Here is a 14,225-nt window from a genome sequence, read left to right as displayed (position 1 = left end):
CTAAAATAATAATGACCAATAAGAAGAAAATACACATTGGCATCAAAATCAAAAGGATTGAAGGTTCTTCAAAAGAATCCAAGATTCCCCAAACTTCTCAACATCTAGGCCACCTGAAATCTCTTTCTAGACTTTCAAAATAATCTAACTGCAGGCAAAGTGACTTTCTCTGTGCCTTTTATCCTTTTTTATCTATAGTTTTATAATACCTTCTCTGCTCCTTTATAGTGACTGTGAAAAGATCTGTGCTCATACAGAAAGGCATTTTATTGAATTAATGGGATTATGGAGCTTTGGTGTGGAACACTTGTAGTAATTAGACTTAATAAAAGAATTCTCCCAGCTGATCAGAGGTGTGAAAGGCATTTTGTGATGAAGATTTACCTAACAGGACACTGGCAGGGCCTTTAGGTTCACCCTCAGACACCCAGAGATCACTCTGGCTCCTCTGCAGCCTGATTGTGAGCTCCTTGTTGCAAGAAGAAGGGATGAAAATAACTTGCACTTCTTATTAAAAATATAAAAATATAAAATATAAAAATACTAAAAATATACAAAAATATAAAAAAAAATCCAAACTTTTCTCTCTCTTTTTTTTTTTTTTTCCTTTGGTGGCCTCATCACCCAATTTCGCAAAGAGAATTGATCCAGATCACACCTTTGGTATCACCACCAAAGAGTCTTCATCAGTAAATCCAGAGGACAGCTGGCTCCGAATTGCTGCCAGATCCTTGCTGAATTTTAACTGGAAGCTGCAAGGAGCCTGATCAATTGTGGCTTTTGATGAGCTGCTGCTGGGTTTGGATCCTGAGGGTTGAACACGAGCTGGGCAGCCACGAGTTGTCCCTTGCCAGTGACACCAACTCCTAATTATGGCATTAATGTCACTGCAGGTCCCTCTCCCTTTGCAGATCAATGCTGAAGTTTGGGAAGAGACTTGGAGCAGCCCAATTAGGTGAAAAGAGGAACAAGATTTGATTATGGGTGCCTGAAATGCATGGATTGCCTCATGTGCCATCAGTCACTTCCATGCTGGATTTTGAGACTGCATGGACTAGCTTGAGCAGTGTGAAACCAAATATTTAAACTCTTCCACTAATATTTATAGACAAAATGTCATTTTCTTCATAATATTGATTCAGTTTCACCTATTTTTACATGTAGCATAAGTATCCCCAAAGCATGAAATTCCCAGATCTGTGTTCAGCTGTGGAGGTATCAAAATAGAAATGCTTTTCTTGGATCTCCAGTTGCTACTGACAGTGAATCCTTGCAGCTACAGGGGAGGATACAGACAGGACTTCCAAAATAAGCTCTGAGCTTCCTCCTCACCAAGATCTGTGATTTTAAAGCACAGGTGAGAGTTCTGCTCAGTAACTCTAATTTTGGCTCGTGAGATAACAGAGATGCAAGCTGTGCTATGAGGCATCGAGTTAACAAAATCCATCTCTAATGACAATGACAGGTACCCAGAAAAGGCAAATCACTCTCATTTATGCTGGAATGGGTGGATTAAAATGCCCCTAAATTGTATTTATTATAATGAAGGAACAAGATTTGGAATTTTAAAAAACTAAGCAAAACAAAGAAAAAAACCCAAAAAAACAAAACCCAACCAATCAACTAAAAAAAAGCCCAACCCAAAAAAAGCAAATCCAATAAATCTGTCTCCTTGGCTTCCTTTGGAACACAATAATAGCTATTTTTTCACAGAGGTATAGTGTTTACTAAGAAATCTGCTCCTAGGGTAAGCTGTTATTACTTCAGCAGTCTCCAGGCTCCAAAAGGAATGAAAATAGTTTCAAAAATGCAAGGCATCCCTGGGATGGAGGAATGGCTGTGAATTTGTGCCACTCACCACCTTGGTGGCTGTTTGCCTTTCATCAGCAGGGCCAGGCTGAGGCAGGAGAGGCAAAGCCAGGAGTGGGAACATCTACTATTCATCTGCAGTAATCTGTGGCCTGGCAAGAGCTGATGAATCCAATCTTGGGGGTGTTTTATGGTGAGTTAAGGAATCTACAAGGGAAAATTGGTAAAAATATTCGTTCCTGTTGTAGAAATAAGGCAAAGCTCTGCCCGGAAATCCACCCTGTGTGATAACCTGAGGTCAACAAGCAGTGGTCAGCATCTTCCCAAAGCTGGAAAATGGAATGTTGGAGTCATGGCAAAGGTCAGATTGTGCAGGGCAAGCAGCAGAAGGAGTGAAAGGCAGAGGCTCTGATTCACTGCAGGGTCTGGAGCATCCTGCAAGGTCCCAAAAAACGGGAGGGGACAGCACAGGTAAGGTGTGGGGCCAGAAAACACAGAATGCTCAGTAACAGGAGAACAAAGAGTGTGGGGAAAGAAAACACTGAATGCTCAGTCAGGAGAGAACAAAGTGTGGGGCAAGAAAACACAGAATGCTCAGTAACGGGAGAACAAAGTGTGGGGCCAGAAAACACAGAATGCTCAGTAACTGGAGAACAAAGTGTGGGGCAAGAAAACACAGATTGCTCAGTAACAGGAGAACAAAGTGTGGGGCCAGAAAACGCAGAATGCTCAGTAACTGGAGAACAGAGAATGTGGGGCCAGAAAACACAGAATGCTCAGTCAGGAGAGAGCAAAGAGTGTGGGGCAAGAAAACACAGAATGCTTGGTAACTGGAGAACAAAGTGTGGGGCCAGAAAACGCAGAATGCTCAGTCAGAAGAGAACCAAGAGCACTTGGTTAAGGAGAACAAGGAGCAAGGGCACTTCAGGCAAGGCAGGAGGGGTCTGACACAACCTCCAGCACAGCAAGGCAGATTTCTTGGGGCACACTGAGAACAACACCCCAGAGCTGCTGTCGTGACTCAAAATTGTTGGAGCTGGATCCCTGGAATCAATCCTGGACAATTCCTGGGTTTCAGCTGAGCAGCAGCTCCAGCTCTGAGCTGAACCTCATCCCACCAGCAGCACAAACACAGCACAGGCAGCCACTGCAGCTGCTTCTGGCTGCGGGCCTGCATCCCAAAAACTTGGCTGCCACAGGAAGGTTTTCCTAACAAATGGAATTTGTGCGTTGGTCATGCGCTTGGGAACAGACAGAAGTTCTGCTTCATCCACTGGAACAGAAAGGAGCAAACCAATCTCAATTTTCTCTTTCTTTTCTGTGTCATAAGGCTAAAAATAGCACAAATACCGCTCATAATAAAAATCTGCATTTATTGATTTTGAGAGTGGTGTGATGGTAACTAAATTTAAAAGTTTCGCTCATAAACACTGACTTGTCAAGTAAAGGAACAAATCTTTTTAAAGAAGAAATTAATCACTCTCATAATTGTAAAGTCTAATAAAATAAAAACTCATTTCACTGTTACTCCAACCCTTTATTACGAGCTACAATTTATACTATATTACAAATCCTCCTAAAGGTAATAAATTTGACACTGAAAAAATTAATATAAAATCTAATTACATTTAATTTGATTGAGTTAGAATGGATCTTTTTTCCTATAATCTTGTTTAATTCAAAACATTTGTAAAACACCAAAATTATTAACAAGGCCTAAAACCCTCACATATAATGTTATAGACTTGAGTAAATGCCTACCTTCGTCTCCAGCACAGGAGATGAGATTCTCATGGAGATGGATCTCTCACAGGAGATGGAAATCTCATGTTCTGAGCCAGATTCTGCCACTGTCCCTGCTCTGCTGACCTCAGTCAGTTCTTGGGATCCACAGTTTCAAAGGCAGACAAGAAATCGAACACAGGCAATGCAGAGTATTTCTACAAATCACTATTTCTCTGAAAATATACAGGACTCTCACTGTTCTCTCTCTGCAAATGAACAAGAATCTCAGTGCTTGCCACATTTCCCATGAAAGAACTCCTGATTTGCAGGAGTGACCCCTTTTCCTTTTCAGGAAAGGAGCTTGTTCTGGGCATGGGCCTGGGTCCCACCAATTGCTGATACCCCTGATTTATGTGGAATGGGAGAGTCATGGCCATGACACTCTCACTGCCCAGCTAAGGAGTTAAACCTTCCACCTGATGGAGGAAATCTGCTTTAAACCAGCTCCTCTTGCCCGTTTTTCACAGGGTGTAATTTACGCGAGCTGAAAACCCCAGGTACTCAAACTCAACGCTTTCAACAGGAGGAACACTTTCAATGCTGTTGTTTCTCCCTTTGTCAATGCTGTTTTTCCTCTCTTTTCCCTCAAAGCAGGCCCTGTGAGCTCTCTGCTGATGTCTCTCCAAGCAGATTCCTCTGCAGAGCTGTGCTGCTCCCTCCTTGCCGCGCTTTGCCAACCGCGCCTTCCAGCTCCGAGGCTTTTCCTCGTGCCAGAACCTCCTGCACAGGTCCCAGCCATGGATGAGAGGGCAAAAAGTCACCAGTGCTTGCTGCTGACCTCCAGGCAGCTTTTCCAGCTGCCAATTCCTCCTCCCCATGCAGGTCTGGGGGTTTGTTTGCTGCGGATGAAAGATTGGGTGGCGCATCTTGGACAGAACCTCCTGAGCAAAGCTCTCCTTTCCTTGCCTTTCTTCCCATCTTTGTGTCCTGCAGAACCGGCTGTAAAACGTCCCCACAACCCAGGAATTAAAAGAAAATGAAATTTCACTCTGAGAGGAACAGCCACCATTTACATGCTGTGTATTAAAACGAGTTCTATGCAGAAAATATTTAGGCAGATTTTTAAAATTAACACCTTAGGCTTCCCTAAAGATTGATTCACTTCAGTGACTCAGTATATCATGGTTTTCACTTGATTTTTTTTCTGTGCTGTGAAATAAGCTTGGTTTATGTAGCAAAAACATTATGATTTCACATTTAGCAGCATAGAAATTGCCTTCTGTTCGAATTCGTGCTTCTCTGTAAGGTTCCAATACCTTCCAGAGAGCAGGAGTTTATTACCAGAACACAGAAACGCATTCTGTGAGCAAACTGAGCCTTGCCACCACAAGCTGGGATGAGTTTGTATTGACAAGATGTCAGAACCTAAAGAAATTTTAGGTTTGCATTTGGTATTTACTGCGTCAAATTGTGACAATCAGTGGAGATGTAATGTAAAATCCAGTATAAATGATTTTACACAGTTTTGTTCAGTGATTATTAGAATTTTGGAACTTGGATTCATATGTGAGCAATCTCCAGGAAACCAAAGTCTTAAAGTACTTGCACAAAAAAATCCTCAATACCATTGCTCAAGGTATTGTTTGTTGTGTATACAAAATTAAATTCTGAATGTGCTAGCAAGGTTATATCACATAGTGATTGAGTTTATTGGCAAAATGGAAAAATTCCAGTTAATATTTACTTTAGGTTAGAATGGAATTCAATATCAGTTTTGCATTTTAAATAAAATGGATGGAAATCTGAGAGAAATCTCAAAGTCTTAACAATGTGGAGCTATTAAAAGGTTTCCATATTAATATTAAATAGATAATTCAATAATATTCAAATAGATCACAAAACCATAAAAAAGCACACAGAAAGCTGGATAAACCAAAATACCTTCTGAAAAACAAATATTTAAGCATTATCAACATTCAGATAAAAATATAAATATCTACAGCATTTGCTTTAGCTTGATTTGGTTAGTTAAAAAGATGAGCATTCCTGCTTTCAGGGAATTGCTTTTTCTGTAAAGGACTTGGCTTTTTAGAAAAAGTTTTGAACAGTTCTGTGCACAAGATTGAAGTTGTGTCCATATATTTGCGGTTACAACTGTGATATGTGTATATTAAATTGTAAACTCTACTGCATTACAGTCTAATATGGAATCTTACTTAACCTATATTATTAAAAAATAACTCTGTCCTGAGGTTCCCCTCTTTGGATGACATTTCTGTAGTTACTATTTAACATGATTTGAGTTTTAAGAATGGCCTCCAAACATTCTGCTTCACTGTTAGGAATGAAAAGAACACTAAACCATATCAGCTGATGCATGTTCAAAAGAAAGTTTGCTCTTTGCAATCTTTAAGACAAAAGGTAAAATTCAAATGGCGTTTTCCAGCAACACAAACCCATTTCAGACTCTGGGAATCCTTCCAGAAAACATGGACCATACCTTCCTGCCCATTAAAAATAACACCCCATTTCCACAGATTTCAGAGGGAGCACAGTAATTTATTACAGGGGAAGCTAAATATAAAGCTTGTGTTAAACTGCCTTCATTAAATCTGCATTGTGGAGTAAAGCTGGAGCTCGGGAGCCAGCAGAGGATGAGGAGCCCAAACCTCCCAGCAGTGTCCCTGGCCCTGTCTGGGATTTTGAGATTAACGGGAGGATGGTGAGTGTGTTGGTTTCAAGGCTGGTCCAGGCCATAATCCAGTGGTTATTTGGGATAGCAATGGTTGCTCCTAGGAGCAGGCCAGTGATGAAGATGGGATTTTCCTGGGGGTTCATTGCCCTGTCAGAGGCTCCTGCCCCTGCCTGGGGGTGCAGAGGGAGCTCCCCCTTCCCTTTGCTCTCTGTGCCACCACTCAGTGATGAGCAGCTCCCTCAGCACCTTCCCACAGGGAGATCTGAGCATCCAGACATTCAAAAACAGATGGCAAGGGGGAGAGGAAAAAGCCTCGGTGTGACCAAAATAATCATTGTCTTTTTTTTTTTCTTAGGAGTTTCAAGAGCTCTGAACAATCCCTCTCCAGGTCTGACCTAATGGGCTTGAAATGATCCCCAGCGCCAGGCAGGGAAATAAACACATTTTGGGCTGCGTGTTGGAACGCACAGTGAGGGGCTGGGATGCTCTGAGGAGAATTATCACAGCCCGGATGAGTTTGTGTTTGAGGTTTTATTTATTTGCAATGTAACCTTTACATACTGCAAACTCTTCTGGAGGTGGCAAGCGGCTCGCTTAAGATGTTTCTTTTAATTGAAAGAAAAAAGCCTTAAACCAAATACCAGCAAAGTGAATTCTCTGATTTATTTGCAATAATGTTCTAGCAGCAGAGAAGGGCTGTAAAGAATGTGCTGCTCTTCCCAACTCATAATCTTTCACAATATTTAAATGTTGTTTAACAACAAGCAAATAAAAGGAACATTTCATATGAAAGCAGCTACTGAACTGATAAACATGGTTCTGTAATTGAAGAATAATTTAACTGTTCTTTTTATTTGTCCATTTTCTCATCTACACCACGATGGCATTATGACCATCTTCAGTAGATATTGGGATAAAGGCTGTCACCCCACGACAGTGGGAAATGGGGAAAGGCAGCACAAGTGCATGAAAATTAAAATAATTAGCATGCATATGCTATCTCTGCCATTCCTGTATAAACCACATCCATTTTTGCTGCTTGCTGGCATTTATTTAGTGCTGAATTTGCACAAGTGGCCATTGCTAAAGTTCACCCTTTGGAACATCCAAGCTTGCTGATTGCCAGAGAGGTAAATGCAATAGTTTGACAAATCCCCCCAAACTGCTAAAGAACATTTTGCCTGAACATTTTTTCAATGTCACTTGTGGAGGCTTGCAAAAAACCATCATGCCAAGGGAGTGTCTCACTGCTTCCTCCCAGCTGAAATGGAATTCTGTTAAAAAAAATTACATCAGCACCCATCTTTAAAGCATCAGTCCCTGGCTTGATCTTTAATTTGATTAGTTTGAAATCCCCAAGGTTTAAAGTGAATCCTGTACTTTTGCAGAAACAAAGCACTGCCTGATTGCTGTATTAAACACAGATGTTGCTGACTTGCACAAAGATCCTCAAGTCACGTTTTGTTTTCCTTGTTCAAAAATTAGTGTGATCTTTAAACAGCTGCTTTGTTGAGTCCACAGGTAGCTGCATTTTATTGGGAGAGAAAAAAAAATTCTATATATAGCATCCATATGTTTCCTTCCTTTCAAAGGCTTGGTGGGAATTAGGTAAACAAACAAAAAATCCTACCTGAAACTGCAATGAACAGGGCAGGCTCTGCTTCTGTAGAGATGCCAGCAGGAATTCTGTGAAGACAAGAATGTAAGAATATTGTCAAGTCCAATAGCAGCACAAAGGTGGTAACTGGGGTCAGAAGTCTTTCCATTTACTCGGTGTTAAGGCCAACAGCATTTGGCTGAGTTTAAATCCTGACACCTGGGGAAGAACCTGCACTATTGGGCCTTCAGGGGGGAGTTCAGCTTCCCAGGGTACTCCCAGGTGAGCAGAGAAAATGTAGTAATGAATTGAAGTTGGACTTTTACCTGGTTCACATCTGCATTACAAAAATAACAATAGCTCCTGGACTGTGAACAACAGGCATTGGAAGAAATGGGGTCAGGAATCTCATCATGCTGAGGTGGAGATCACCTTCGGTGTTTGTCTCAGCACAGGCTGCCAGACAGTATTTATTTCATTCTTGCACGAGCACAAAAGGGGCTCCTATCAAATCCCTGCACTTCAGCTTTCAGCTCCTACAGCATTTGATTTCATTGCTCCTTTGCTTGATTTGACTCTTGTATTTGTGCCTTGTCAGAACACTACAAAAATCTCTTCAGTCTGTGATACGGGCAAGAAACACTTTGATGCCTCTGATGCTCAATCCCAGCTTAATTTGTAAGTGATAAGTTGGAAGGTTTAATCTGAGCACCCACATGGCACATCTCAGAACCAGATCACCCTTTGGCAGGGGTGCCAGGCTGGGCTCAGCGAAGCCTGGACTGACAGACTGCACTGGGGCTCCTGGGGAAAGCTGATTCATCTTTTATCATGGTGCAAATATTCACGCTTCAGTTATCTCACATGGAAAAACAGCATTTCCAAATCAAAGGATTCTCATGGACAGCTATGAAATCAGATTTTTCTTGGAGTCACTGCTCTGGGTGTAAGATTTGTTTTTACCTGAGCCAGTGCTCTGAAGAACAGGGACTGTGTCCAGCCAGCTCTTCTGGGTCCCAGAGGTGGGAAAACAGAATATGGAGAGGTGGGTGCACACTTCCATGTTATATTAATATAACATAAGAATATTAAGAATTATTAATATAAGAAAATACACACAGCATTAGTAACCTAATGCATCCTCCCCATCAGCAGGTTCCACTGCAGACAAACCCATCAGTGACCTTTGTTGCCTTCACCAGGAGGTCAAGAGAACAGAAATTCTTTAATTCCGGCTCTTCAGACAGATGAGTTCAAAGGCAGGACAGCTGGAAAGGGAGACAAGATCTGGTCTGATCAATATAAACCAGAAAGTGCCAATATGGAATACCTTTCAAGTTAAGAGAAATGTATTTTAATAGATGTTTTTTCTGCAAGGAACGAGGTGTTGTATTAGCAAGGGTGCAATAATTCAGCAGAGGGCTCACAGCCCCTGGTGATGTTCCCTGGTGGGCAGCCCTGCCACAGCAGCCAGGAAAGGAGAGCTCCCACTCCACTCTGTGCCACCTTTCCAGTGCCAGCAGCCTTGATTTGCTCTGACATGGATTGAAACCAGGGCTGAGGTTTGTACAACATTTTACATTCCAGTTCTAACTTTGCTCCCGTCCTGTGACACGTTCAGCCCCTCACTCTGCTCTGCAGAGACTGAATTTTATTCTCCTTTTTTTCTCCTACCCTTTCCTTCCACTTCCAGCTGAATGAGATGTGATCTTGCCTTGGTGCTGCCTCGAAGCTGTGTCCAGGCACTGCAGAGCTTCCAGGATTCTGCTCCAGCAGCTGCCCAGCCTGGCACACAGGCACTCACTGATGGAATTTTTCACTTCTCAGCTCCTTCTCACACCAGCCCAGCTCTGTGGAAGGAGAAGGAAAAAAGTTATTCCCATGGAAGGTGAAGCAGTGACTGGCTGGCAGGAGCTGCCTCTGTGGATAATGATCATCTCTGGTATTTCTTCATCATTCCTGGAGAGCACAGCTATCAATCCATGCCTAATCTAGACAATGGATTTCTCCCATAAAGTCCCCATGCAGCAGGAAATGACAACTGCAAAAGCTGATTTATCCAAGCTGCTCTGCTGGCTCCTGTTCCACGGCAGAACAGATAATATGCTGACAGACAGACAGCTTAAGGCTGAGCTCTCACTTGATCTCATTATGTGCCAACTGATGCAAGTTAGGAACTGAAGAAGTAAATTGTCATGTAGCAAACAAAACTTTTGTAACAGCTCATAGAAATAGTTTCCAGATAAAGCCAATAAACTTTAATTCTTTTGTTTTCTTGAAAAAGTAGCCTAGACACTGACCTGTGCCACTATAGCTCTTGAGGTATAATTCCAATAAATCTGCTCTATCACAGAAATATCGGAAGGAACAGCACTTTACTAATTCTCATGTATGCTTAAATTGAAAGTAATTAGTGATCGATTAGAGCCAATTGCACCCAGGTCAACATGTTAAATACAGATGTAGCCATTTACCTGAGCAGAGGTGGGAGAGACAGTTAATCCTGTTTGTTGTGCTGAAAACAAACAGGGAGTGACTCCATCCCCAGACAAGCACAGCAGGGCTGGGATTTCTGCAATCACACCACAGCCTGGCAGAGCAGGGGCTGACAGCACAGGGCTGAGAGTGGGAACCTGGCAGAAACAGAGAAATAGAAGAGCTCTCTAAATAATATAGGAGGTTGTCTATATTTTTAAGCTTTCTCAACATGATACACACAAAAATGTTTGGGTTTAGATGAGCCTATTCTGCAGGACTGAATTGACAAGAGCAAATAAAAAAAGTAAGAAATCTAATTAGAGTTAATTCTCAAAAATATACAAAATATTTACCTTTTTTTTTTCCTTGTCCATTTCAATGACTTTGAAAGTCACTCCTTTTCTGCTGGCTTCATTCTGACACTTCATTAGCTGCTGGGTCACCACCTTTTGCTCCACTGAGTAGTGGTTATTCTTCATGTCAACACAGACAGAGGATTCAGACCTGATTTGTGTTGCCGGTAATAAATGGCAATTATCTGCACTTTCTTCCGATGGGAATCACTGTCTCTGTAAGGGGAACTAAATCTTTGTAACTTTGATGGGAGTGGATTAAAGTATAAGCAGCCCTTCGCTGGTAACTTACTGGGGCAAACACCCAGAGGTCATGCATCCAATTTGGTGTAATCACTGTCACTTTAATGATGAGGATGAAGGAAGATAGCGGATACTTAATCAAGCAGATAAGAATATGAAGTTTTGTCTTAAAGATTTAGTGCAACAATAGACACAGGTCTGGGGAATGGACAGTGAGCAAAGCACAGCCCTGCTGTGGCTGCTCTCCTTTGCTCAGAGCACTCAGGACAAATGGTAAATTCTTCTTTTTCCTCCATCCTTTTTTTGCAGCTGACCAAGATCAGCTTCAAGAAATGTAGTTAAATTTCACATTTTTCCCATGGATAACAAATGTGAAAGGTGCCAGATTAGATGCCCAGAGTTTGAAATTCCTGGAATCATGCAAGGGTGGGTGTCGCAGACGTGTTTTATGAAAAATCCTTTCTTTAGGATTTTTCCTCCTGAGAAGCTGGGAGGCCTCAGGAACAAAATGCAAACAATGGTTATCTGCTGCTGTGGGATGCAACAGGTGCATCTGGGATTGGTCTCATGTGGTTGTTTCTAATTAATGGCCAATCACTGTCCAGCTGTCTGACTGTCTCAGTCAGTCACAAGCCTTTGCTATCATTCCTATTCTATTCTTAGCTAGACTTCTGATGAAATCCTTTCTTCTATTCTTTTCGTATAGTTTTAATATAATAATTATTTTAATATAATCATTATTTTATATATCATAAAATAATAAATCAACCCTTCTGAAACATGGAGTCAACATTTCTTGTCTCTTCCCTCATCCTGAGACCCCTGCAAACACCATCACAGGGTGGGGTTGGCAGGGACCTCAGAGATCCCCTAACCCAGCTCCCCTTTGTGGGCACAGGCACCTTCCACTGCTCCAGGCTTCTCAAATCCCCACCCAGCCTGGCCTTGAACACTTCCAGACTATTTCTAGAGCAGACACAGCATTGCCACAGCACCATCAGCTTTGTTTGCTCTGACTGTAACAACATCACCAGCGCAAACTAAATCTCTCCTAGCTCATACACTAAAAATTCAAACTTTTGTTTTCCCTCTCTTCAAACCCACCGGCGATCCCTGGGCTGTCTGCAGCGTGTAGAACTCCACATTTCCCCGTGCTCACAAGGATCTCCCACTCAAGGCTGCCTCTGAGAGGCTCAGCACAGGCAGCACATCCAAAGCCTCTGCTGCTGTCCCTGGGATGAGCCCTTCCCAGTGGGCTTTTCCTGGCCATGCTTTACATGCATTATCATGCTCTGCAGGAAACTCAGCAAGCACAGCAGCTTGCCACAGTAAAAGCACTTGGTTGGGGCCTCTTGTAATACAGCAGTTCAGCAGTTGAAAGGATTGTCTGTGCATTTTGCAGCAAGGAGGGGGAAAAAAAAAAAAAAAAAGGTGTTGAATAAATATATTCCATGGAGTGGGAAACACGAGCATGAGGCTGGAGTACTCTGAGGAATGCTAACACAGAGCCTGGGTAATGCTGCCTCCTGCTTCTGGGAAGATTATTTTCCCAGCCTGAGAAAATCATAGGGCCACAAGTTATATGAAAGGAGATAGCAGGAAGCAGAAATACATCTTTTTCAGATGTGTATTAAGAGAAAATAGTAATGATTATTGAGACATCTGACACAGCAATTCAGCTCCAAGATTCTGATTTGAGATATAAAACCTCAAACCAGGATTAGGCTCCTAAACTCACCAGGAATTTAAGTTTTAATCTACACCCTCCTCTTCATCATTTTCTACTGACTGATGTGGTTGATGTCCCAGCTGGATGAAGTCTGTATTAGACCAAAAGGTCAGGACTTCATTGTCACCAAAATTCTGCTCAGACTGATGAACAGAAGGGCGTGAAACACAGTTCTGCCCAGTGCAGCATTTAGAGCAATATTATTTATTTGGTGCATCTGCTTAGAGCCTCTAAAGGCAGTGGGACTGAAATCCCAGTGCCAGCTGAAGGCACACAATGGAAAGGGACACTGTGGGTTTTCTAAACCTCAGGTAATTGCGAGATGAGCCTCAGTGAAACATCCCACAGTGCCATTTCTGTTTGGGAATGCAATTGTTCACCTCCTGCCACGCTGGCTCTGTTTACCTGTGCAGCAGCAGTGCTTAAACATCTGTTCACAGCTGGAGGGGTTTCAGCTGTGAGCTGAGAAACTCTGATAACCAGACAGAGAGCCTGGCCCAGTGACCCAAAACAAAGGGAGCAATGGATGCAAAAGGGTAATGCTGGGAGAAAGAAGGGAAGTTCTGAATTAACCTGGGATGATTATGTGTTCTGACAGGATGAAGTAGCTCCTGCTCGCCCTGCTAAAGCTACATGGCAGCAGAATGGAACAAAAACAGATGTAGGCTTTGCAAGCAGTGGATAATAGAGTCTCTTCTCTCATACATGAGTAAATAGAGCTGCTGGGATAAATTCTGTCAGCAGCCACTAAAAATACAAGTAATTAGACATATATTTAACATGCTAGATTTAATGCATATTCATTTGAGAAGTCCATAAAGCTATGGCATAAAATCCCAGAGGACCACGCATGCTTTCTGTGGGATGTTTTGTGGGGTTTATCTGCAGGATATATTACCCCTATTACAGCAGCTCCTGGTGCAGCCCTGCTCCATCCACATATCACCTCCATTAGGAGCTGTGGAGCAGCGGCATGAGGAAGGGTTTGTGTGCTTTCATCTGCCTGTGCTCCTGCTGGTTCCTCCAGCTCATACCCTCATGGCTGGAGTGAGCAGCAACCCAAAACCCTCAAATTCCTGCGTTCCACTGGGCAGGGAGCTCCTGCTTCTCCCACAGGGATGATTGCTTGTCTGCCCTGGATTTCCCATTTCACTGCAGTCTCCTGGCACCATTAAACACTTTTCTATTTCCCTTGTAGCAGCAGCAGCACATTGTGCAGATATCCCCCAGTGCTGCCCAGCTCCTGCCCTCTGACCAAGCTCACCCTGGTGAAATGGAAAGCACATAAAGAACTCTGCAGCACCAGGAACCTCACCCTGGTGAAATGGAATGCACATAAAGAACTCTGCAGCACCAGCAGCCTCACCCTGGTGAAATGGAAAGCACATAAAGAACTCTGCAGCACCAGGAGCACAGCCCCAGCCCTCAGAGCACGGGTTGCTGGTGCCACTGCTGCACAGACCCAGCCATGCCAGGGCTCAGTGTCTGCATGGAAAAGCCTTTTCTGAAAAGCCTTTCACTTAAAAGTGCCCAGGCATCATTTCGGGTCTGTTCTGTCCTTCCAGACTGAGAGTATTCCATCCCCCTTTCAATTTT

At 42.8% G+C, this 14,225-nt stretch overlaps 1 long non-coding RNA gene across 1 annotated transcript in view; it reads right to left on the bottom strand.

The window, feature by feature from the left end:
* LOC113460098 (uncharacterized) overlaps window positions 1-4,633 on the bottom strand; it is a 44,612-nt gene extending 39,979 nt beyond the window's left edge. Inside the window, exon 1 of the long non-coding RNA XR_012582723.1 lies at window positions 3,571-4,633. This is a non-coding gene — a long non-coding RNA (uncharacterized LOC113460098). The remainder of the gene's footprint in view (window positions 1-3,570) is intronic.
* Between the last annotated feature and the right edge of the window lie 9,592 nt (window positions 4,634-14,225).

Source organism: Zonotrichia albicollis, chromosome 14 (assembly GCF_047830755.1).
Source record: "Zonotrichia albicollis isolate bZonAlb1 chromosome 14, bZonAlb1.hap1, whole genome shotgun sequence".
Classification (NCBI taxonomy): Eukaryota; Metazoa; Chordata; class Aves; order Passeriformes; family Passerellidae; genus Zonotrichia; species Zonotrichia albicollis.
This window is presented reverse-complemented; position numbering and strand designations above follow the sequence as displayed.